The sequence below is a fragment of the Mustela putorius genome, unplaced genomic scaffold, assembly GCF_011764305.1.
Source record: "Mustela putorius furo isolate JIRA1106 unplaced genomic scaffold, ASM1176430v1.1 tig00004053_pilon_pilon_pilon, whole genome shotgun sequence".
Classification (NCBI taxonomy): Eukaryota; Metazoa; Chordata; class Mammalia; order Carnivora; family Mustelidae; genus Mustela; species Mustela putorius.
Window position 1 is genome coordinate 2,351,725 of NW_025422186.1, and position 27,098 is coordinate 2,378,822.

General features: G+C 36.7%; 1 protein-coding gene across 4 annotated transcripts in view; it reads left to right on the forward strand.

Moving 5' to 3' along the window:
• LOC106004687 (oligophrenin-1-like) overlaps window positions 1-27,098 on the forward strand; it is a 213,052-nt gene that overhangs the window by 118,129 nt on the left and 67,825 nt on the right. The window lies entirely within an intron of this gene.

A 27,098-nucleotide genomic window follows, 5' to 3' on the forward strand; every position in this document is an offset into this window, starting at 1 on the left:
CTGAATTTCTTGCCTCTTTCTTCTCCCTCCCCTGACATTTTCATGTTGTTAAAATCTGGTTGAGGGAATGCCAATAAAAATCACTAATAAATAAGGAAGGTACTAAAAGATATTATGTAAAAGATAAGAAAATATGGCAGAGGCTGTCTTATATTTTACAAACACTTGGCATGTTAAAAAGCTCTTTTTACCATGTAAATATGGTTTGGTTATTCTTTGCTTCATAAAAGCTTTTGTAGGTTGAAATTCAAATATTTTTAAATTTAAACTTCTTTGTGTGATACACAATCCTCTTTATAGTTGGTCTTCTACTTATAAGACTTTTCCAGATTTAATTCCTACTATTCTTAAACATACCTCTACTTGCCAACTCCTAGAGGTTCTTAGAATATTTCTAATTTTTCATATTCATTATATCTTTATCTGCTATTTCCTTTGCCTAGAATTTTCTCATCCCTTCTCACCTGGATAAATGTCTTTTAATTTTTTAGTCACAACCAAATATATATTACTCTTTTTTTACACATTACTCTTTTATGAAGTCTTTCCTAGATCAAAACAGTTGCTCTCTTGTTTGTCTTTGTAGCTCTAGTGCCTGCCATAGTTCCTGACACAAAATAGATACTGAGTAAACATTTTACATGAGGCTTATCCTCTTTCCCACTATAATAGTAATATCCATATATGCTTGCCAAAAAATTTGGAAAATACAGAAGATATAAATAAGAATCATGCACAGTCCCCAGTAACCACTTTTTTTTTGACATGTTTTCTTTCAGTCTTTTTCTCTAAGCATAATTATATTCTTTAGATAGTTTTGAATTTTTTGGTAAATGTTTAATAAGCTCCCTTTATTAATTTCTTTTAATCTCATGTTTTATTATTCCCCTAGTTTGTTCCCCCCTTCTCCAGCATGTTCATGCAGCTGCTATCTTCTCTCTTTTCTCCATATTCTACTTTCATACTTACTGGTTTCCTCCTGAAAATGTAATTATATGGTATTCTGTTAGCTGTGACCACCACCACTAATCTTGTTTCACTAATCTTGTTTTCCTTTAAAGCCTGTTATAAAATCAAAATTCCAAATACATTTTGCATGATTAAATCCATCTGCTTTTCTACCTTGTTCTTTCAACACTGATAGAGATTAAATTTGGGTGTTTAAGCTGGAAGACATCTTGGGGGAGATAGTCCTCATCATTTTCAGATCAACTCATTGTGCCTGGCACGTGATAGGTACTCAGTGAATGTTAGTGTCCTTCCTACTCCCAGCCTTTTATTCCTACTAAGGTCACACACTGGTAATTGACACATTAAGACTGATTCCTAGGTTAATGTATATTCTTGATTGGTTACTTTGTTCAAGTGTTGTTTGGTTGTTGAAGATACCTTTCATCTCCAAAATCTACAGGTCTTTTCTCATCAAAATTCTTGCAAAATTAGTGTTCCTCACATATTAGTTTGAGTGACTAAATGACCCAGGGTAGAATGGTTCCTTGCTTTGGGACTTCTCCCAGGCTCACCTGGAGAACTTATTAGAGCTGGGAATATAATTTATAACTTCAGTTCTTAGATTTTGAATTTAGGCCATTAAGACCCTCTGGTTTCTCTGAAGAGAGTTCCTAATTTTGTCATAAGGAAATATAAGTTTAATATGGAGGTTTTGAAAGTTTGTTAATAGCAGTGTTAACTTGGGTTCACAGGATCATAAGACGTTAGAATTGAGAGAGACCTTTGAAGTCATCTAGTACAGCTCCCTATTTTATTGATGAAGGAAATGGAGCTAAGATCACTTAGCTGTAAAATGGCAGACACTACTAGGAGCTCAGGCCTCCTGCCATTTGTATCGAAGACACTAGAGAATGTATGTAGGCAGAAGCCAGAGGGTAGGTAAAGGAGATGGGCTTTGTATATGTTTCTTTCCTGTGATAAATAGCAATGATCATATTTACAAATGTGAAATGGTCCACAAAAATGCATTTGCTTCCTACACCTTAGTCCTGTGTTGTAAATACACAGGAGCAATTGTCTCAGGCTAAAAAATTGGATTGTTTTCCTAGAGAAATTCTCTACAGAGAAATTGAGATGACATTGCCCCATTTTTATGATGAACCTAATTTGGAGTACAGTTGACCCTTGAACAATGTGTGGATTAGGAGCAGTTACCCCTCTCCCCTGTGCAGTAAAAAAACCACATATAACTTTTGAATCCCCCAAAACTTTCTAATAGCCTACTGTTGACTGGAAGCTTTACTGTTAACATAAAATAGTCAATTAACAAATATTTTATGTTTGATGTATTATATACTATATTCTTACAATAAAGTAAGCTGAAGAAAAGAAAATGTTATTAATAAAATAGGAGAAATACATTTAGAGTACTGTACCGTATTTATGAAAAACAAACCCATATGTACGTGTATCCATGCAGTTCAAACCTGTGTTGTTCAAGGGTCAACTGTGTGATTGTTTGGGAGTTTTAGATTTCCCTCATAAAAATAGTAATATTTTCAGCATGCATACTTTGGGGAAAGCAGCTGGTGTTGGTAGAAAGAGTTCTGGTCTGGGATTAAGTCCTAGTACTGTCCAAATTTACTGTGGACTTTACATAAGACCCTTCTGCTCTCTGGGCCTTGGTTTCCTCTTATGTTAAGATCAGATGTTATGTTGGTTCCTCTCGTGAATCTTCTTGTGTTGATATCCTAGGTTCTAGAGGCATTTTTAGCATTCTGCTGAGGCAGCCACTCCTTCTAGCCATCTCCTGCATTCCAAGAGAGGCCCCCATTCTCTCCCTATTGCCTAATTAGATTGTTTCATGCTACAAACTAATGGGCATGCTGCACTTGTCGTTTCTGAAGATCCCTTTGTTTGGTCTTGAATTTCACAGTTGTTTCTTTGCTTGTTCATTTTGCATCAGACTCTATTGTTCTCCTGTTAATAGAGGTTTATCTTCTTTGTCATTTCTCTCCTCAACTCATCAGTTCCGAACAACCATTCAGTGCTCAGAGGAGTCCACTCTTATTTTATTTTAGCTGGAACACCACCAAATATAACAGTATGTGTATCTCAAGGCCATGCAGTTTGTATCCCTGCTAATAGTCTCCGTGCTTTCTTTAAAAGGGGTATTTTTGTTTTACTATCAAAATTTTATTGTAATAATATTGAAAAATTTTTTAGTCATAAGCTTAGCTTTTAATTTTTCTATGTTCTTGTCTAATTTTATCCATATATATTTTTGCATGTTTTTGAAAAAAAATTTTCATTGTAAAAGTAATGTAACTACATAAAATATATTTTAAATTGTTAGAATAGTACAAGGAATTTCTATATAAACTTCATACTCTTAACCTAGGTTCTTCACGGGTTAACATTTCTAACACTTAAAAAAAATTCAATTCCTGTTATAGTTCATGTACCATGCTATATTAATTTCAGGGGTATGACATGGTAATTCAACACTTCTGTATGTTAGCTTGTGCTTATCCTGACGAGTGTATTCCTTAATCCCCATCGCCTAGTTAACTCATCCCCCAATCCACCTCCCCTCTGGTAACCATTAGTATGTTCTGTATAGTAAAGAGTCTTATTTCTTGGTTTCTCTCTCTCTCTTTTTACCTTTGTTTGTTTTGTTTCTTAAATTCCACATATGAATAAAATCTTACTGTATTTGTCTTTCTCTGAGTGACTTATTTTACTTAGCATTTATACACTTAGCTCCATCCATGTTGTTGCAAATGGCAAGATTTCATTCCTTTCTATGACTGAATGACATTTCATTGTATATATGCACTACATCTTTATCCATTCATCAGTTGATGGACACTTGGGCTGTTTCCATATCTTGACAATTGTAAATAACACTACTAGAAACATAGGGGTGCATGTATCCCTTTGAATTAGTGTTCTTACATTCTTTGGGTAAATACCTAGTAGTGCAATTCCTAGATCAGAGGGTAGTTCTGTTTTTAACTTCTTGAGGAAGCTCCATACTGTTTTCCAGAGTGACTGCACCAGCTTTCATTCCTACCAATAGTGCATGAATGTTCTTTTTTCTCCACATCCTTGCCAACACCTGTTGTTTCTTGTGTTGGTGATTTTAGCCATTCTCACAGGTATGAAGTGCTATTTCATTATAATTTTGATTTCCATTTCCCTGATGATAAGTGATAATGCGCATCTTTTCATGTGTTTGTTGGATGTGGCACTGCTTTTGTTGGGCTCCAGCCAATGGCGTATTGGTGGGGGTAGTTCTGCAGAAGAACATGGGGCTTAATGCCTCCTGTTAGCAAGGGTTGCTCAAGTCTGCTGTGGAGGGGATTTGAAGCTGTGGCTTGGCTGGAGAGGGTGTGGCCACAGGAGAATATGGGGCAGGGCATGCTGTTAGCAAGGTAGGTAGGTAGTGCTTTTTGTGCTTCACTCTTTCCTGCAGTGTTGTGTATCTAGGATGGGTGTGTGGGAGGGAAGTGGTGCCTGTCAGCTCTTTTGTTCTTGGAGAAATCTCCGTAAGATTTCTGCCCCTCCAGCACAGCTTTGAAATTAGTAAACAAATCTCCCTCCTCTATACCCTAAGTGTTTTTCAAATCGCTGGTTCTATGCTCTGTCTCCCCAGGGCTGTTTGTTGCGCTGTCTCTTTAGAGATGGAGACTCAATTTCCTTTTGCACTCCTGTGCTTCAAGGTCCTGCTTGCTGATTTTTAAAGTTCTAGGTGTTAATCTCCGCTGATCATAAGAACTTGTGAAATTGGGCCCTTTTGGTTTTCAAAGCCAAATGTTAAGGAGATTCATTTTCCCTGTGCAGATTCCCTGTGTCTGGATTACCTGGTGTAAGTGTCTCTTTTTCTCCTTTCTCAATGCTACCTATGGCGTCCCTCCCTCCCTTGGACAGCCCTCTGGGCCGGTTTAGCTCTAGACCACAGGTGTCTACCTTTTCTACCCTCTTAGATATGATCTCTTCTTTATATTTAGCTGTGGAGTCTGCTCTGCCAGTCTTTGGGGTGTTTTCTGGGTTGTTTGCACTGATATGGGTGTTATCTAGTTGTATCCATTGGATGAGGTAAGCTTAGGGTCTTCCTATTTCACCATCTTTCCCAGAAATGAGATTTTTTAATATCCTTTGTAATAGATTGGCAGTCTCTTAAGTAAATGGATTTCCTGAGTCTTGTGAGCTTCTCTAGCAAGTTAAACCCTCTACAGGAATCCTGGGAACTTCTTAACTTCTAATTGACTTCTGAAGTGGAGGGCAGTCTTGTGGGACTGATTCCTTACCCATGGAATCTGATTCTATCTCCAGGTAGTGTCATAATTAAATTCTTATTTGTGTGAATATCTGCCCCCTGTAACATACACATACACATTGAAATGAGGTTCAGAATCTGTTACTATTATAAATGGAATGGTTTTTTTAATTTCATTTTTGGATTGCATTGCTAGTATATAAACACATGATTTGTTTTGCTGAAGTTGTTTATTAGTTCTAATTGATATTTTTACCAATTCCATTTGAATAGTCTGTATTTAAGATCATGTCATCTACAAATATAATTTTTCTTTTTTTTCTCCTGTTTTTAAAGATTTTATTTATTCATTTGAGAGAGAGAGAGAACATGAGTAGTGGGGAGAGACACGGGGCTTGATCGCAGGACCTGGAGATCATGACCTGAGCCGAATGCTTAACAATCTGATCATGACCTAAGCAGATACTTAACAATCTGAGCCACCCAGCTGCCTCAAATATGTTTTTTCTACTTCCTTTCCCATCTGGATACCTTCTATTTCATTTTTACTACTCCTTCTCCTTCTCCTTCTCCTTCTCCTTCTCCTTCTCCTTCTCCTTCTCCTTCTCCTCCTCCTCCCCCCCCCCCCCCCCCCTCCTCCTCCTCCTCCTCCTCCTCCTCCTCCTCCTCCTCCTTCTTCTTCTTCTTCTCCTACTTCTTCTCCTCTTCCTCCTTCTCCTTCTTCTTCCTTTTCTTCCTCCCCCCCCTTTCTCTTCTCCTTCTCCTCCTTTTCCTTCTCTGTCTTCCTCTTCCCTGGCTAGAATCTCTAATATAATGTTGAATAGAGCTGGTTGGAGTGGACATCCTTGTCTCATTCTTGAATTATGGGGAAATTATTCAGTCATCACTACTAAGTATGAAGTGGACTGTACGTTTTTCATAGATGCTCTATAACCAGGTTGAAGAAATTTCCTCTATTCCAACCTTATTGAGTGTTTTAATAATGAAAATTGTTGGATCTTTGTCAAATTCTTCATTTCTATCAACTGAGATAACTATATGATTTCTCTCCTTTATTCTATTTTTTAGAGGGGAGTGGGCAAGGGGCAGAGAGATAAGGAGAGAGAATATCTTAAGCAGGCTCCATGACCAGCACAGAACACAACACGGGGCTCTATCTCAGGACCCTGATGAGATCATGACCTGAACTGAAATTGAGAGTTGGGCATTTAACTGACTGAGCTACCCAGGTGCCCCACTCTGATGTCATGCATGACATTGATTTTCATGTCAAACCATCTATGCATTTCTTTTTTTAAGATTTTATTTATTTATTTGAGAAAGAGAGAGTAAGCCAGAGAGAGAGAACATGAACAGGGGAAGAGGGAGAGGGAGAAGCAGCACGGAGCCTGATGTAGGGCTTGATCGCAGAACCTTGGGATAATTACCTGAGCTGAAGGCAGATACTTAACCTACTGAGCCACCCAGATGCCCCCACCCATGCATTTCTGAAGTAAATCCCCTTGGTCATAATGCATAATTCATTTTATATGTTGCTTTAATATTCCCTTGCTTACACTTGCTTTTCTTTTTTGTTCTTCTCTTTCCAGTATCTTGAGAGGAAAGGTTAATGATTTGACATCTTTCTTCTTCTTCTTTTTTAAAAAAAATATTTTATTTATTTATTTGACAGACGGAGATCACAAGTAGGCAGAGAGGCAGGTGGTGAGAGAGGAGGAAGCAGGCTCCCTGCTGAGCAGAGAGCCCGATATGGGGCTCGATCCCAGGACCCTGAGGTCATGACCTGAGCCAAAGGCAGAGGCTTTAACCCACTGAGCCACCCAGGCACCCCATCTTTCTTCTTTATTAATATAAGTATTTATAGCTATAAATTTTATAGTAAGCACTGCTTTAGCTACATGCCCTATGTTGTGTTGTGTATTCATTTTCATTAATCACTAAGTATTTTCTAATTTCCCTTGTGATTTCTCATTTTACCCATTTTACTACTTAGTAGTGAGTTTATTTTCTGCATACTTGTGAATTTCCCAACTTTATTTCCATTAGTAATTTCTAGTATCATGCCATGTGGTCATAGAACGTACTCTATGATTTCAGTTCTTTCAAATTTATTGGGGATTATTTTATGGATTAGCATATAGTCTATGTGAGAGAATATTCTATGTCCCCTTGAGAAGAATGTGTTTTCTGCTGTTGTTGGATGGAGTGTTCTATAGAGATATGTTAGATCTAATTAATTTGTAGCGTTGTCCAAGTCTTGTATGTACTTATTGATTTTTCTGCCTAGTTCTAACCATTATTGAAAGTAAGATATTGGATTCTCCAACTATTATTGTTGAATTGTTTATTTCTCCTTTCAGTTTTGTCATTGTTTGTGTTACATATACTTTGGGGGCTCTATTGTTAGGTACATATATGTTTATAATGGTTATACAATCCCGATGGATTGGACTTTTTAATCATTATAAAATGTCCTTCATCATTTCTGGTATCATTTTTGCTCTGAAATATATTTTATTTGATGCTTATGTAGCCAGTAAAGCATCCTCATTATGTTTTTCATCTTTTCACTTTTGACTTATTTGTGTCTTGAATATAATATGTATCTTCTATAGACAGTATACTGTTCAATTTTCCTTTTTTTAAAATCCAGTTTGCATTCAGTCTTTTGATTAGGCTGTCAGATCAGTTTACATGTAATGTTTTTATTGATGTAGTGGCTTTATGTCTGCCATTTTACTGTTTTAATGTTTCATACATTTTTTGTTGATATATTCCTTTGCTGCTTTCTTTTCTATTAAATGCTGTCATCATCATTATCATTATAAATATTACATCTGTTAAAAACCCAATAATAGATTGCTACAATAATTACCTTATGAAGCTTTGTCTTTTAACAAGGTTGAGAGAAGAAGGAGAATAGGCATACATTTATAGAGTTTGTTATATTCACCTTCTTGGGTGCAGTTTTTGGTTCTCTTTATTTGCTTTTGTGGATTTAAGTTACAATTTTTTATCATTTCCTTACTCTATTTTAGCTTTGCCTTTACCTTCGTTCTTTGTGATTTTATTATAAAATATGTTTCCTTATGGCACAAAATCCAAAATGCAATTATATACATATTGTTTTACACAATTGTTTTTTTACATCAGAAGAACAAACAAGAAATATGCATTTATACTCTTTTATAATTACATAATTACTTTGCAAGAGATCTGAATTTTTCATGTGAATTTGAATTACTGTCTGTGTTCAGTTTCTTTCAGCCTGAAGAAGTCCTTTAGTATTTTTTATTTGTTGTAACATGAACAGGAATCTTACTTATGCAGTTTAAATCATCTTTGAGGGTGGATCCAGGCAAAGTTGATTAAAAAAATCATACTGTGTTATTTTAATAATAAACCAGGAGCTATAACCACTGGACTAGGGTTTTCTGAGGTCCCTTGTGGTTCTGACATTCTGTGATACTGTAACAGTGATGTTACCCCTGAGATTTTTAACCCATGTTAGACTACATATTCCTGACTTGTCAGTATGGCATAGATCTGTAGATCTTGAAGTGTATTCCCTAGACCAGCAGTATTATTTTTAATAATTTTTAATTATTTTCTGATTGCCATTGCTAGGACTTCTAATATTATGTTGAACAAGAGTGGGGAGTGTGGGCATCCTTGTCGTGTTCCTGATCTCAACGGGAAGGCTTTTTCCCATTGAGGATGATATTCACTGTGGGTTTTTCATAGATAGATTTGATGAAGTTCAGGAATGTTCCCTCTATTGCTATACTTCGAAGTGTTTTAATCAGGAGCAGATGCTGGATTTTGTCAAATGCTTTTTCTGCATCAATTGAGAGGACCATGTGGTTCTTCTCTCTTCTCTTATTGATTTGTTCTGTCACATCGATTGATTTGCGAATGTTGAATCATCCTTGCAACCCTGGTCATAGTGGATAATCTTTTTAATGTATTGTTGGCTCCTATTAGCTAGGATCTTGTTGAGAATCTTGGCATCCATATTCATCAGGGATATTTGTCTGAAATTGTCATTTTGGATAGGTTCTTTGCCTGGTTTGGGGATCAGGATAATGCTGGGTTCATAGAAAGTGTCTGGAAGTTTTCCTTCTGTTTCTATTTTTTGAAACAGCTACAGGAGAATAGGTGTTATTTCTTCTTTGGAAGTTTGGTAGAATTCCCCAGCGAATCCATCAGGTCCTGGGCTCTTGTTTTTTGGGAGGATTTTGATCACTGCTTCAATCTCCTTACTAGATATTGGTCTATTCAGGATGTCAATTTCTTACTGGTTCAATTTTGGAACTTTATAGTTTTCCAGGAATGCATCCATTTCATCTAGGTTGCTCAAATTATTGGCATATAACTGTTGAAAATAATTCCTGATGATTGTTTCTATTTCCTTGGTGTTAGTTGTGATCTGTTCCTTTTCATTCATAATTTTATTAATTTTGGCCTTCTCTCTTTTCTTTTGGATTAGTTTTGCCAATGGTTTATCGATCTTATTGATTCTTCCAATAAACCAGCTTCTAGTTGCATTGATGCATTCTACTGTATCTCTAGTTTCTATCTCATTGATCTCTGCTCTAATCTTGATTATTTCCCTTCTTGTGTTTGCAGTTGGCTTAATTTGTTGTTAATTCTCCAGTTCTTTAAGGTGTAGAGACAGCTGGTATATTCTGGATTTTTCCATTTTTTTGAGGGAGGCTTGGAAGGCTATGTATTTCCTGCCTAGGACTGCCTTTGCTGTATCCCATAGGTTTTGAAGTGTCTTCATTCTCATTGGTTTCCATGAATTGTTTCAGTTCTTCTTTGATTTCCTGGTTGATCCAAGCATTCTTAAGCAAGGTGGTCTTTAGGTTCCAGGTGTTTGAATTCCTTCCAAACTTTTCCTTGTGTTTGAGTTCCAGTTTCAAAGCATTGTGATCTGAGAATATACAGGGAATAATCTCAATCTTTTGGTATCAGTTGAGCCCCGATTTGTGACCCAGTATGTGGTCTATTCTGGAGAAGGTTCCATGTGCACTTAAGAAGAATTAGTATTCTGTTGTTTTAGGGTGGAATGTTCTGTATATATCTATGAGGTCCATCTGGTGCAATATGTCGATCAATGCACTTGTTTCTTTATTGATTTTCTGCTTGGGTGATCTGTCTATTACTGAGAGTGGCCTGTTAAGATCTCCTACTATTAATGTATTCATATCAATATGACTGTTTATCTTCATTAACAGTTTTCTTATGTAGTTGGCTGCTCCCATATTGAGGGCATAAATATTTAGAATTATTAGATCTTCTTGGTGAATAGTCCCTTTAAAAATTATGTGGTGTCCTTCTGTATCTTTGACTACAGTCTTTAGTTTAAAATCTAATTTATCTGATAGGAGAATCACTACCCCAGCTTTCTTTTGAGGCCCATTGGTATGATAAATTCTTCTCCATCCCTTCCCTTTCAGTCTGGATGTATCTTTAGGTTCAAAATGGGTCTCTTGTAGACAACAAATGGATTGGTCCTTTTGTTTTATCCAATCTGCAACCCTGTGTCGTTATATGGGTGCATTTAGGCCATTCACTTTGAGAGTGATTATTGAGAGATACGTTTTTATTGACATCGTGTTACCTGTGAAGTCTTTGTTTCCATAGATTGTCTCCATATATTTCTGTTCAATGATATTCTTAGGATTTTTCCTCTTTTATAGGACCCCCCTTAATATTTCCTGCAGTGTTGGCTTGGTGGTTGCATACTCTTAAATCTTGCTGGTCTTGGAAACTCTACCTCTCCATCCATTTTCAATGTCAGTCTTGCTGGATAAAGTATTCTTGGCTGCATGTTCTTCTCATTTAGTGCCCTGAATACGTCTTGCCAGCCCTTTGTGGCTTGCCAGGCTTCTGTGGACAGGTCTGACGTTATTCTGATGGGCTTTCTTCTCTATGTAAGTAATTTCTTTGCCCTTGCTGCTTTCAAGAGCTCCTGTCTAAAATTGTGATTCATCATTTTCACTATCACTTGTCTTGAGGTCTTTCTAGATTCTATTATCCTGGGGGTAGACCTTTCTGCCTCTAGGACACAAAGGCTGGTTCCATTTGCGAGATTGGGAAAATTTTCATGGAGAATCTGTCCAACTATATCTTCTAGTCTTCTTTCTTTCTCCTGCCCTTCAGGGATTCCAATAATTCTGATGTTGGAATGTTTCATGGTGTCATTTATTTCCCTAATTCTGTTTCCGTGGCTTCTAAGCTGCTTGTTCCAGGCTTCCTCCTGATCCTTTTTTCTCTGTCTGTTTGTCCTCTAGATCACTAATTCTATCTTCTGCCTCAATTACCCTAGCTTTTAGATAATCAAGATTAGATTGGATCTCATTGAGAACATTGTTAACATCATCCCTGGTGCCTTTCACTTCTGCCCTAATCAATTCCATTTTGTCATCAACGTCTTTCTCCAACCTAGCTATTGCCTGGATAATTGTTAACTTGAATTCCCTTTCCAATATACTGTCTATGTCCATATCCAATAGCTCTGATGCAGAAGACACTGTCTCTGAATTTTTCTTGTGTTGGGCATTCCTCCTCCTAATCATTTTGGTGAGAGATGGCTGAATGTATGTGTAGCTGAGTGTATTGACTGTGGTACAATCAAGGTGTACCCTGGAATGCTTCTGAGCAATCAAGAGTCCCCACCAAAAAGAAAGAAAAAAGAAAAAAAAGAGAGTGAGACAAGAAAAAAAGAAAGATAAAATAAAAGAGAAGGCCCAGCCCAAATGGGCCCCAAGTTAAGATTTATGAAGTATACAAACAAGAACAGACAAACAAAAAGACTGACAAAAGTAGATGACAAGAGAAATAAATAAATAAATACAAAAAAAAATAAGCTCATCCAAAAGAACCCCAAGTGTAAGATTTATATACTACCAGGACGAAAACAAATACACAGAAACACTGACAGAAGAAAAAGATGGGAGAGTGGTTATATATTTGCAGTGTGGGCGCGGAAGATAATTTTGATTCTTCCTGGATGTATCTTGATATCTTTGTTAAAGGACTCAACTTTCCTGAGTTAAAGGGGGATTAAAAACTGGTTTACCTATAGAGGTAGAATTGATTTGGGAAAGGGGATTACCTTGAAGCTTATCTCTTTATGAATATTAAAAATAAAATAAAATAAAGTAAAATAACTTAAAAAATAGAAAAGCAAAAGAAAAACACAGGTATGTATATCAAAAAGTTCAGGTTAAAAGGTTATTATGGAATTTGATGTACCGAACATCTCACTGTGATGGTAAATAGGTTGAAAAGTTATATATATTTAAAAAAAAATGAAAAGAACCGGAATAGTGGGAACGAATTAAATGTAAAAGTTGTATCTATGAAGTAGTGGTGGTTGTCTTCTTGTCTTTTTTTTTTTTTTTTTTTTGATTGGCTTTCTGGGGGTGAGGTCTGCCTGCTTTGGGTTTTCAGGCAATGATGTTCCTAGAGTTAAGTCCTCCTGCCCCCAACATGGGGGTGGGCTCTGAGGAAACGGGTTTGTCAGGCCTTTTATCTCTGGAGGTAGTTTTTGTTCATTTGTTTTCTCTCCCCTTGGTAGCTTTTGATGGTTTTTGGAGGTTTAGAGGAAGGAAAACTGCACCCAGACCTCCCTCTCTGAGAGAAGTCTCAGTCTGTTCCCCTCTGGGTGCTCCAGAGCTCATAAATTCCCCCTTGGCCACTGGCAGAGCACGTTCCCAGTCACGGTCTCTGGCGCACAGGAACACCAGCTTCTACCCACACCCACGAGAAATACTAGCCCTAGCCTTGGCTGTCTGGGCAGCTCCAGACCGCCAGAGAGGTCCCAAGTAGAGAGAGCACACTGAGATTTTCATGCTGGCCTGGGCTGGGAGTGTCCAAGAGAGTGCTGGCTGGCATCTGCATGCATCTCTCTCAGGGGAGGGTGTAGGGCGAGTCTCAGACTCTGGTCACACAGCGCGTGCCTCTGCAGAGTGGAAAAGGCTGTGGTTCTGCCAACTGGCGAGGCTCCCTCACCCTCACAGGCACCACCACCCAGATGCTTTCAGGTGCACTGGCTCAGGGACAAAGATCTGGCTTCTTTGCTGCACTCTCTCTGGCTCAGCGCCAGCTGTGGCTGTCCTGGGTCAGTGGGCTTACGCCCCTGTCCCTAACTACCTGATTCCCACAGTTTCCCCCTATGATCCTTTGCTCTTTTTGAGTGCTTTCAACCAGACTCCAAGTTAATGCTGGTCCCAAGTGCAGGGCACTCTCATATTGGGGCATTACTTTCCAATAGGTCGCTTCTGGTGGCTTCCTCCCCCTTTTGTTTATCTTCCGGTATCAGTCTGATGTTCCCACTCTGCTTTACCTGCCCACTGGCATTGTCTGCCCCCATAGAGATCCAGATGTGTATAATTCTAATCTCAGGCTGATTTCATGGGTGATCAGAGGTTTTTGGTAGGTAGTCAGCTCACTTTAGGGGACAGGTGAAATGGCTCCTCCTCCTACTTCTCCTTGATCTTGTCCTCCCCCAGTCATGTCTCCCATTATGTACAAGTTCTAAGCTAAACTATAACTTGTCCTCAACTAGTGACTTGACAGCACTATTAGATATACATAGGTCATCCAAAATTCACCTGGTAATTGAAGTGGTTATACATTTAAATTGCCTTTATGAAAAGAAAAAAAATAAAACTTTTCTTGTCTCTATGACTACCAGGCAATTAAAACTTGAGGCAAGCCACCTCGAATAAACTTCAGGGTAACGGATATAAGGACTTACTCTACCTTAATGTTAAGATTTCCAAAATTGCTCTTAGGCCTCTAAGAAGAATATTCCTAGGTTATAATGCTTATTTAGCTTTGACAAAATTTATGTACATATCAAGGGGTAGAAGGCAGTTTTACAATTAAATTTTCTCAAGGAAATAAACTAAGAAAAGGGAGAGGGGAAAAGGTCTTTCCTTTGTGACAACCAGAAACATCCAATCCTACAATATACCACATATTTATCTGTTCATTTCTCTATTAATTGGCTTGTAAGCTATTTCCAATTTTTCATTATTGCTAATAATATGCCAATAAACATCCTCATATATGCCTTCCTAGAAGATGTGCGAGAGTTTCTGAACATTTTTGAACATTTTTGGCATTACCAGATATTTCCAGATTACACTCCTGAGTGTTTATATCCATTTATACTTCTACCAACAAATATGGGATTCTCCATTTATCCATGTCCTCAATCCTCAATTTTTTACGTACAATATCAATTGTACGTAAAACATTTTGCCAACCTGATGACTCTGAAATGGAATCTTCATTATTGATTGATTTTTATTTTCCTATTTTTAAAAACTTGAGTATAGTTGACACAAAATGTTACATTAGTTTCAGGTGTATAATGCAATGATTCAATTTAGTATGTGTTATCCTAAGCTCACCACAAATATAGCTACCTACCATCCATCACCCTATAACACTATCACAATAACATTGAATATATTTCTTATGTTACGTCTTTTGTTCCTATGACTTGTTCATTCTGTAACTGGAAGCCTGTATCTCCTACTCCCCTTCACACAATTTTTCTAATGCCCCACCCCTTTTCTCTCAGATAACCATCAGTTTATTATCTGCAGTTGTACTTCTGATTCTGCTTTTTCTTTATATATTCATTCGTGTTTTAGATTCCACATATAATTGTGAAATCATATGGTGTCTGTTTTCTCAGTCTGACTTACTTCATTTAGCATGATACCCTTTAGATCGATCCATGTTGTACCAAATGGCATGATATCGACCTTTTTAATGGCTGTATAATGTTCCTCTCTGTGTATGTGTGTGTGTGTGTGCTTATGTATGTATACATCACATCTTCCTTTTCCATTCGTGAATCAATGGGCACTTAATTTGATTCCCTATCTCGGCTATTATAAATATAATGCTGTAATACACATAGCGGTGCATATACCTTTTCAAATTAGTGTTTTGGTTTTCTTTGGGTAAATACCCAGTAGGGGAATTATTAAGGCATTTGGTATTTCTAATATTTCTCACTGTTTTCAATAGTGACTCTACCAGTTTACATTTTCACTGACAGTGTATGGGTGTTCCTTCTTCTTTACATGTTTGCCAGCATTTGTTATTCCTTGTCTTTGATTTCAGCCATTCAAACAGGTGATATCCCAATCTGGTTTTAATTTCCAATTTTCTGATTTTTGGTGATATTGAGCATCTTCTCATGTATCTATTGGACATCTGCATGTGTTCTTTGGAAAATGTCTATTTAGGTCTTCTGCTCATTTTTTTAAAAGATTTTATTTATTTGACAGAGAGAGAGACCACAAGTAGGCAGAGAGGCAGGAAGAGAGAGGAGGACGCAGGCTCCATGCTGAGCAGAGAGCCTGATGCGGGACTCGATCCCAGGACCCTGGGATCATGACCCGAGCCAAAGGCAGAGGCTTTAACCCACTGAGCCACCCAGGCGCCCCTCTTCTGCTCATTTTTAAGTCAGATTTTTTGTTGATGTTGAGTTGTATAAGTTCTTTATATATTTTGGATTTATAGAAGTTCTTTATATATTTAACCTCTTATTGAATGTATCATTTGCAAATATCTTTTCATATTCAGTAGAATGCCTTTTCATTTTGTTGATGGTTTTCTTCCCTGTGCAAAATTATTTTGATGATGTCCCAGTATTTTTGTTTTGTTTTGCTTTTATTTCTCTTGCCTTAGCAGACACATCTAGAAAAATGTTGCCAGGGCTAATGTGAGAGAAATTACTACTTGTGTTCTCTTATAATATTTTTATGGTTTCAGGTGTCACATTTAGATCTTTAATTCATTTGAGTTTATTTCTTGTATGGTGTTTAAAAGGAGTCCAGTTTTTACTTTTACATGTAGCAGCCCAGTTTTCCCTGCACTATCTATTGAAGACACTGTCTTTTCCCTGTTATATATTCTTGTCTCCTTTGTTATAGATTCATTGACAACATAACCATGGGTTTCTGGGCTCTCTATCCTGTTGCATTGATTTATGTGTCTGTTTTATGTGCCAGTACCATACTTCTTTGATGATTACAACTTTGTAGTATATCTTGAAATCTGGAATTGTAATACCTCTAGCTTTATTTTTCTTTCTTAAGATCGCTTTTATGGTTCTATAGAAATTTTAGGATTATTTGTTACATTTTTCGAACAATGCTGTTGGTATTTTGATATGGAATACATTAAATCTGTAGATTGCTGTATGAACATTTAAAATGTATGAACATTTTAACAATGTTGGTTAAGCATGGAGTATCTTTCCATTTGTTTGTGTCATCTTCTATTTTTTTCATCAACATTTTATAGTTTTCAGAGTACAAGTCTTTTGCCTCTTTGGTTAAATCCATTCCAAGGTAATTTTTTTTGATGCAATTATAAATGGTATTGTTTTCTTAATTTCCCTTTTTGCTCCTTGTTATTAGTATAACATCATCTGCAAATAGTGCCAGTTTACCTTCTTCTTTACGAATGTGAATGCTTTTAATGTTTTTTTTCTTATCTGATTACTGTGTCTAGGACTTCCAGGACTATGTTGAATAAAAGTGATAAGAGTGGGCATCCTTGTCTTTTTCCTGATATTAGAGGAAAAGCTCTTAGCTTTTCACAATTGAGTACAATGTTAGCTGTGGGTTTTTCACATATAGCCTTTATTAAGAGGAGGTATACTCCCTCTAAACCTGCTTTGTTGAGAGTTTTTATCATGAATGTATATTGTACTTTATCAAATTTTTTTCTGCATTTATTGAGATGATCATATAGTTTTTATCCTTTCCCTTGTTGATGTGATATATCATGTTGATTGATTTGTGAATACTGACCCATCCTTGAATCCCTGGAATAAATTCTACTTGATGTGGTAAATGACATTTTAATTATTTTGTGTTGTAGTATGGACTTCCTTGGCTTCATCTTGTTTGGAACTCCTTGGTCATTTTGGACTTGGATGTTTATTTTTTCTCCCTAGGTTAGGGAATTTTTCAGCTATTACTTATTTAAATAAATTTTCTATCCCCTTTTCTCACTCTTTTTTCTTCAGAGATCCCTATGTTGTGATGTTTGTTCACTTGTGCAGGTGATCCCTTCAAACTATTCCCATTTGTATTTTATTCTTTGTCTCTTTTTGCTGTTTAACTTGGGTAATTTCCCTTGCCCTGTCTTCCAGATTGCTGATATAGTCTGCATGTGCTAATCTATTATTGATTTTCTCTAGTGTATTTTTATTTCAGTTATTATATTCTTCAACTCTGATTTTTTTAATATTCTTTATTTCTTCATTAAAGGTCTCACTGAATTCTTCTGCTCTTCATTCCAGTCTAGTGAGCATCTTTTAAGATCATTACTTTAAATTCTTTATCAAGGATACTATATATCTCTATTTTATGTAGTTATTTTTTGAGCTTTTTTTCTTGTTCCTTCTTTTGGAGAGTATGTCTGTCTCTCCATTTTGCTTGACTTTCTATATTTGTTTCTGTGGATTTGGTGGACCAGCTACCTTTCCTAAACTTGAAGGAATGGTTTTGTGTACGATTGTCCTATATAGACTGTGTGGGTATGGTGACTTTTTCCTGGCTGAGTGGAGCTATGGCTGGCAGGAGTTGGGGGTCATGGGGCTTTTTACGTAGTGGATGCCCTGTCAGGACAACTGAAGCTGAAATGGGTACAAGCTGTAGTATCCCAAGGTATTTATCGTGGTGGGGTGTGGGGGTTGTGTTCCTGACTGGTTTAGAGCTGAAGCCAGTGCAGGCAAGTGTGCTCCAGGATGCCCCACGTAGGGGAGCCCTGGTGAAATGGCTGGAATCAATGTGATATAAGCTTAGGGTTCCCAGAGCCCTCCACCTGAGGGGCATCCTGGCTGGGTGATTGAATCTGTGGCTGATATCAGTCAAGAGATTCTGGAGCATTCCACACCAAGGCTGCCCTCATAAGCTGTCTGAAACCAAAGTAGTGTGGGCCTGGAGTATTTGTGGTACTTTACATCCATGTCACCCAGGCATGAACCCTGGGGCTGTAGTGAGTACTAACCAGTGGCATTCCAACGTGCATTGCCCCATAACCACCTTCATTGGGTGACTGTGGCTAGAGGCCTGGGGATTCACTGAGGCAGCAGGCCAGTTAGAGTGTCCAGACTGTACACTAGTCTGTGCTTTCAAAGTGGAGGGGTAGTATAGACCATGTCTGTTGGCCCCACCCACCTGGAAAATGTTCTAACACCCAACTATTATTTGGTGGAGTACTAGGGCTGAGGCTTTAATAAAACAATAGTTTGTTTTTTTAAATTAAGTCTTTTTAAAAAATATGAAGTAAAAGGAAAAAAAGGGTAAAAGGGAAAGAAAAAACAAAAAGGAAAGAGAAAAGAAAGAAGAACAAAATGTGAGAATGATGCAGGGAAGACTGTGGAGTGGGAGGATGCTAGACTTGCCTCTTCTCACACATACAACTAGATAACACTCACATCAGAGTAAATAACATAGAAAATGACCTGAAGACTAGCAGAACAAACTCCATAGCTAAAGGTAGAGAAGAGGCCACATCAGAGAGGGTAGAAAGGACAGAGACACAGTTTGGGAGTGGCCATCTGTGGGTTGGAGGGAACCAGTGGTGCAGAAAAGGGCGGGAAATGGACTATCACGCCAGGGAACTTGTATGGGGGAAAACAAAGTCCCATATTTGGCTTTGAAAGGGAGAGGGGCCAAATTTCATGAGTTCTTACAACCAGTGGGACTTAAAGTTTGGAATTTTAAAAAATCAGTATAGTCTAGGCTCTGGGAGAGCATGGAGGTTGTTAGGAATCTGAGTCCCCACCTTTAAAGAGACAGCATGAGTAACAATCCATGGAGATATAGTGTAGAACCACCAGTTTGAAAACATATGGGGCATATGGGAGGAGGACTTATTTAATCATTTCAGAGCATGTCCCAGAGATAGGGATATCAAGGATACCCATCCAGGATCAAAGGAGCTTATAGGTACCATTTCCCTCTGCTCCCCCCAGCATAACCACACTGACACTTGCAGGAACCAGTATAATGCTGACATTTGCTTCCTAAGTGGTTTTACCAAGACCTGCCCCCATGTGCTTTGGCTTATCTGCCCTTCCAAGTCATGCTTGCCTCAATCCACAGCACTATAGGTCCACTCTCCCAGAAGACCAGTACAAATGCTACAAAAACCCATTTCTGACCTGCTTATTTTGCATGGATGCAGGTCTGGTGTCAGTGTGGCAGGTCTCACTTGTCAAGAACACCAGTGTGTATCTTGTTAAAACATGCTTCACCCTGGCTGGGACAAAATGCTTCCCATAAAAGGTGAAGAGCCTCTGTAGATGACTGCATTGGAGAAGAAAACAGCCAGGACACAGCAGGAGCACATAGGCAACATATATAGTCAACATTTTTTGGCATGACAGGTCCTGGGAAACAGAGGATACTGCATTGCAGGGAACTGCAGGACCTCTTCTTCATAAGGCCATTACCTTTAAGAACAGAAGATGTAACAGACTTTCATAATGCACCAAAACAAACACAGAGAGGTAGATAATATGAGGAGACAGAGGGGTATGTTCTAAACCAAAGGACAGTACAAAATCTATAGCAAGAGACCTAATTGAAATGGATAAAAGTAATATATCTGACAGAGAATTTAAGACATGATTTAAAAAAGGTAAAAAAAATAATGATCATAAAGATACTCAGTGGATTTGAGAAAAAAAAATAGAGGACATAAGTGAGGGCCTTAAAAAGAGATGAAAAAAAAAAACAGATGAAGAACACAATCTTCAGATTTAATGCAATCCCTATGAAAATAACCACAGTTTTTTTTCTACTGAACTAGAGAAAACAATAGTAAAATTTGTATAGAACCACAGAAGACCCAAATAGTCAAAACAATCTTGAAAAAGGAAACCCAAACTGAAGGTATTACAACTCCACACTTCAGGATATATTACACAGTTGTAGTAATCAAAATAGTATGGTACTGGTGGAAAAACAGACATATAGATCAGTGGAAGAGAATAGAGAACCCAGAAATGAACCTACAATTATATGGTCAATTAAACTTCGACAAAGATGGAAAAAAAAGACATTCTCTTGAATAAATGGTGTTGGGAAAACTGGACAGCTACATGCAAAACAATGAAAGTAGACCACTTTCTTACACTGTACACAAAATGAAACAAAATTGATGGAAGACTTAAATGTGAGAGCTGAAACCATAAAAATCCTACAAGAATGCACAGGCATTGATTTCTCTGACATTAGCCGTAGCAACAGTTTTTCTAGATATGTCTTTTGAGGAAAAGGCAATAAAATCCCCCCCAAAATTTTTGGGACTATATCGAAATATAAAGCTTCTGCACAGCAAAATAAATAATCAATTAAAGTAAAAGACAACCTATGGAATGGCAGAAGATATTTGCTAGTGACATATCTGATAAAGGGTTGGTATGGCATGTGATGTGATGAGCACTGGGTGTTGTATACAACTAATGAATCATTGAACATTATCTCAAAAACTAATGATGTACTCTACATTGGCTAATTGAATTTAAATTAAAAAAAAATACAAAATGTATAAAGAATTGTATAATCAACACCCAAATATGTTGGTGTATGTATGAATCAACACCCAAAAAACAAGTAATCCAATTAAAAATGGGCAAAAGACATGAACAGACATTTCTCCAAAGAATAAACTGGCTGGTAAACAGACACATGAAGAAATGCTCAAAATCTGTTACCATCAGGGAAATACAAATCAAAACTATAATGAGATATCACCTCAAACCTGTCAGAATGGCTAAAATCAGGAACACAAAAAACAACAATGTCAAGAAAAAGGACTATTCATGCACTGTTGGTGGAATGGAAGCTGATATAGCCATTGTGGAAGCAGTGTGGAAGCCCTCATAAAGTTAAAAATAGAAGTACCTTTTGATCCACTACTGGTTATGCAAAAATAGTAATTCAAAGGGATATTGATGAATAACTGAATTTTACTCCAGAAACCCATATTGCACTGAGTGCTCATTAACTAAAATTTTTATTAAAAAACAAACAAACTCAAAGGAGTACATTCACTTCTATGTTTATTGCAGCATTATTTATAGTGGCCAAATGATGGAAGCAGTGGAATTTTGCATTGAAAGATGAATGGATAAAGAAGAGGTGATATATATGTACATGTACACACACAAACACACACACATACTGGAATATTATTCAGTCATACAAAGAATGAATTCTTGCCATTTGTAAGGATATGGTTGGATGGAGCTAGTGTGTATTATGCTAAGTGAAATAAGTCAATAAGAGAAAGACAAATAACATGGTTTTGCTCATATGTGGGATTTAAGAAATAAAAGAAATGACCAAAGGAAAATAAAAGACAAATCAAGAAGCAGACTCTGTAGAAAACAAACTAATAGGAGAGGGGAGGTGGGAAGGGGGATGTGTTAAATCAGTGATGTGGATTAAGTAGTTCATTTATGATGAGCACCGGGTGATGTAATAGAATTGTTGAATCACTATATTGTATACCTGACACTAATATAATACTGTATTTTAACAATACTGGAATTAAAATGAAAGCCAATAAAAAAGAAAAAAAGGGGGGGCACCTGGGTGGCTTACTCTGTTGGGCATCCAACTCTTGATTTCAGCTCAGGTCATGATCTCAGGGTCATGGGATCAAGTCCTGCACTAGGCATGGGGTCTGCTTGGGATTCTCTCTCCCTCTACACACCCCTCCCCACCCCACTCATGCTTTCTTTCTCTCTTAAAAAAATTTAATTAATTAAAAAAAATTAAATAGATAATTAAAACAGAAAAAAAAAACAGAAAGCATTTTTTCTGTGCCCCAGCATAACCAGGGCTGTTGTGGGCTTGTGGATTCTGAATTCACTCAGTCAACAAGCTCACTGTATCCACTGGACTCTCTTTTTATCTGGGCTTTTAATGTGAAAGTGGAGACAGAATTTGTGCTGCTCCCTCCTTGGTCCTTTTAAATTGTGATTTTTTTTTCTGTGCCTCAGTATGCCCTGGCCTGATGTGGGCTTGTAGACCTGGATCTCACTGAGACATCAAGCTCACTGTGTGGACCAGAACCTCTGGCTTTGATGTCTAGACCCAGTTCTGGTCTGGGCTTTTTATGTTAGAGAAAGAATGTAAATTGTGTAGATCTCCAGTCTCTCTGACTCAGATAGGAATTGGCTGAAGCTCTTCTGGTTTTTGTCAAAGTTCTAGTGTTGTCTCTGATAAAGTAGTTGTTCTTTTAAATGATGCCTTTTCTCTGTGGGCGGGCAAGAGAAAGCTGTTCCTGGTCCCTTAGTATTACCCATCCCTGCTGCCATTCTCAGCATCAGGTTGGGGTTTCCCTTTGTTACTGTGTTTCCCTCTCACTTGGTGTTCTTGTTTGCTGTTCTCTGTGTCTTTTGTTGTACAGATGCTGTTCAGTTGACCCTCAGTTCTTCTGGAGGAATTGTTCTATATATAGGTGTAATTTGTGTGTGTTCCACAGACCTGGTGAGTTCAGGGTCTTCCTACCTCATCATCTTGGACCAGACTTTATATTTTTCAAGCTATTAATTGAGCATTTTATAAAATATTTATTGGCCATTGGTATTTCAATGTGAATTGCTTAGTTTTGTATTATTTGTCCATTTTGTCTTTTGATTTGCTGGTTCTTATTATTGGTTTATAAGTGTTATTTGTATATTCCAGAAGTTAATTCTGTTAAATATGTTACAAAAAACTTCACCCATTCCTTAGTCTTTTCTGTTACAAAAGGCAAACACCGTTCAGTTTCTCTCCCTTTTCATCTTGTTTGTGGTGCCTTTTGTCATAAAGAAGTTTTATTTTTTTAATATTTTTATTTATTTATTTGAGAGACAGAGAGAGCATGAGAGGCGAGAAGGTCAGAGCGGGAAGCAGACTCCCCATGGAGCTGGGAGCCTGATGCGGGACTCAATCCCGGGACTCCGGGACCATGACCTGAGCCAAAGGCGGTTGCTTAACCAACTGAGCCACCCAGGTGCCCAAGAAGTTTTTAACTATTAAATATATTCATACTTTTATTACTTGTACATTTTGTATCTTTAAAAACTGTTATACTAAAGTTAGAAAAATATTTTGTTTTCTTATGTAAGTTTTAAAGATTTGATGTTCACATTTAGGTCATAATGCATCTAGGTTTATCTTATAACAAATCTAGCCTATTGGTAGGGAGAGTTTGACCAACTTGTTATTCATTACTTTCCTTACTATTCTTGGACTGGCACTTTTCTATTGAATGATTAAGTATTTCAAAATTGCATTGAATTTATAGATTGAGAGAATTGGCCCATTATGATAATTCACTTTTTCCCCTGTATGGAAATGGGTGATTGGTATATTGATATGGGGACATTTGTGTCTTTTAACATTGTTTAAAATGTTTTACAAAAAATTCATGAACTTCTTTTCTTAGATTTACTTCAAGGTAGCTTATTCTTTTAGTTGCTATAATAAATCCCTTTAAGCTATATTTTCTAATTATTTTTGATAAAAAGAATTCTATTAATTTTTATATGTTGATTTTATATATAGGAACCTTGATAAATCTCATTAGTTCTAACAATTTGCCTGTAGGTTCGCTTGGGTTGACTGAGTAGTAAATTATGTCACCTCTAATTTTAAGACCTTCTTTTCAGATTTTATACTTCATATTTCTTTTTCTTATCTAACGGCAATGGCTGGAATTACCATATGATGTTTGTCAGTAAGAGTTATAGAGGTGTGGTGAATTTGGTCTATACTTTAATAGGAATGCTTCTAAAAATTCACTGTTACATCTAGCATTTGATAGTTTCAGTAGATGGTAATTGTCAGATTAAGGATGCCTCTTTCTCATCTTAGGCTGTTTTTTTTTTTTTCCTTTTTGGTAATAATGAATATGAATGAGTGTGGCACTTCTATCAAGTGCTTTTTTGGTATCATCATTTTATAAATGTGGTAAACTGTGGTGCCTGGGAGGCTCAGTGGGTTAAGCCTTTGCCTTCAGCTCAGGTCATGATCTCAGGGTTCTGGGATCAAGGCCGCATCGGCCTCTCTGCTCAGCAGAGAGCCTCCTTCTCTCCCCACCCCCACGCCAGCCTCTCTGCCGACTTGTGATCTCTCTCTCTCTGTCGAATAAATAAATAAAATCTTTAAAAAGACTAAATGTGGTAAATTACACTAATAAGTTTTTAAATATTGGATTATCCTTGAATTCTTAGAATAAACCTTATTTGAACATGATATTTAGTGACTTTTTTTCAGTTTTATTGAAGTATATTTGACATACAGCACTACATAAGTTTAAGATAGCATAATGACTTGATTTACCTATATTACAAAAAGAATACCACAATGAGTTTATATAACATCCATTTCCTTGTATGTATAAGCCCTGTTAACTATAGGCCATTGTGTTGTACATTGCTTCTCAGGTACTTATTTATCTTAAAACTGGAAGTTTTTATCTTTTGACCACCTTCATCTAATTCCCCCAGGCTCCCATTCCATACTCCCTACCTCTAGTAAACAAAAATTTGATTTCTTTTTCTGAGGTGGGTTTTTTTTGTTTTTGTTTTTAGATTCTCCATATAAGTGAGGTCATACAGTATTTGTCTTTCTCTGTTTGACTTACTTCACTTAACATAATGCCCTCAGTGTCTATCCATGTTGTTGTATGTGGCAGGATTTCCTTCTTACAGTGATTTTCCTATGCATTGCTTATACATGAATATTTTGTTTAGGATTTTTGTATCTATCTTCATAAATGAATTTGGTCCATAATTTTCTTTCCATGTACATTTAATAATTCACTCATTCAATACATATTCATTAATTTCATATTGTGTTCCATGTATTGTTTTAATAAATGTGGAGATAGTAATAAATAAAGTAGGTAAAAATCATTGCCTTCATTGAACTTTATGTTCTACTAAGAAGACAGATCATAAACAAGATAATTACATATTATAGTATGTTAAATATTGACAAATGTTAATGATAAAAAATAGGAATGGGGATAGAGTGTATGTATGTGTGTGTGTGTATGGTATATGCAATCTTAGATAAGGATTTATAAGGAAGGCTTTCACTCTAAAGTGACATTTCAGTGAAGATATCAGAGGGAAATTTTAATGGTCCTAAAGTTTGCATGTTTCTGGTTAAGTTCAAGGAGCAGAAAGAAAACCATTGTAGCTAAAACTGGTTTTGCTATCAGGCCAATAAGTAGTTGGATAGCTTTTTCAGTTTTTAAAAAAATACATATTTTTGAAATAATTATAGAACCACAGGAAATTAGGGTGCCTTGGTAGGTCAATCAGTTAAGTGATCAACTCTTAGGGCTTAGCAGGGAGTCTGCTTGGGACTCTTCTTTCCCTCTGCCCCTCCCCTCTGTTCTCTCTCAAATAAATAAATAAATCTTTTAAAAAAGAATCATAGGGGATTACAAAGGAAGTACAAAAACATTCCTTGTCCTTTTCATTGAGTTTATCACAATGGCTACTTCTTAACTATTATAAAATATCAAAACCAGGAAACTGACATTGGTATGGGGTGTATGTAACATCCTATGCATTTCATTACACTTGTAGATTTGTGTGACTATAATGTCAATCAAGATATATAACTAGCCAATTACCAGAAAGAGCTCCTTTGTGCTACCCCTTTATATTTGTACTTACACACCTTCCTGACACCACCCTTACACCCTGGCAACCAAGAATATGTTTTCCATCTCTATATTTTTGTCATTTTGAGAATGCTATGCAAATGAAATAAAATAGAATATGATTTATTGAGGCTGTTTTTTTTCCCAACTCAGAACAATTTTTTGGAAAATCTCTTAAGTTGTGTCAACAGTTTGCCCCTTTTTGTTGCCAATATCATTCCTTGGTGTGGATATATCATAGTTTGTTTAACCATTCACCTGGTTAAAATATCTAGGTTGTTTTCAGGTTTTGACTACTAATAAAGCTGCAATAAATATTTGTGTAGAGGACTTGGGGCAGGCATATATTTTCATTTCTAAGGGGTAACTGCCCAGAAATACAATTGCTGGGTTTTATGACGTTTTTAAAGTAGATTTCAAACTGTTTTCCACAATGGTCTTACAGCTTTACATTTGCAACAACATTTGCTTTACATTTGCAGCATTTACATTTGCTTTACATTTGCAGCAACAATGGTGTATGAAATTCAGTTTTTCTTCGTCATTGTCAGCTTTTGATATTGTTACTGTTTTAGCCTTTTTGGTAAGTATATAACAATATCTCACTATTGCCTTAATTTGGACTTCCCCAATAGCTAATGAATTGTTGAATAACATATCTTGTACTGATTTGCAATCCATATATCCTTTTCAGTGAAGTATTTCTTTCTATCTGTTGCCCAGTTTCTGATTGGATTGTTTGTATTTAGTTTTCAATTTTGGGTATTCTTTATATATTCTATATTCTATGAAGCTTTTCTGATATATATGGTTTGTAAATATTTTCTCCTGCAGTCTATAACTTGTCTTTTCATCCTCTTAACAGTGTCCTTTGCAGAGTAAAATTTTAAAATTTTGATGAAATTCCATTTATAAATGTATTTCTTTAATTGATCATGCTTTTAGTATCAGGTCTAAGAACTTTCAGCAAGAACTATGACCTAAAGATTTTCTCCAAGTTTTCTTCTAAAAATTTATTGTTTTAGGTTTAGGGCTATGGTCTATATTGAGTTAATTTTTGTATAGGGTGTGAGGTTTGGATTGAAGTTAATTTTTATGCCTCATGTTTAATGACTCCAGCACTTTATGCTGA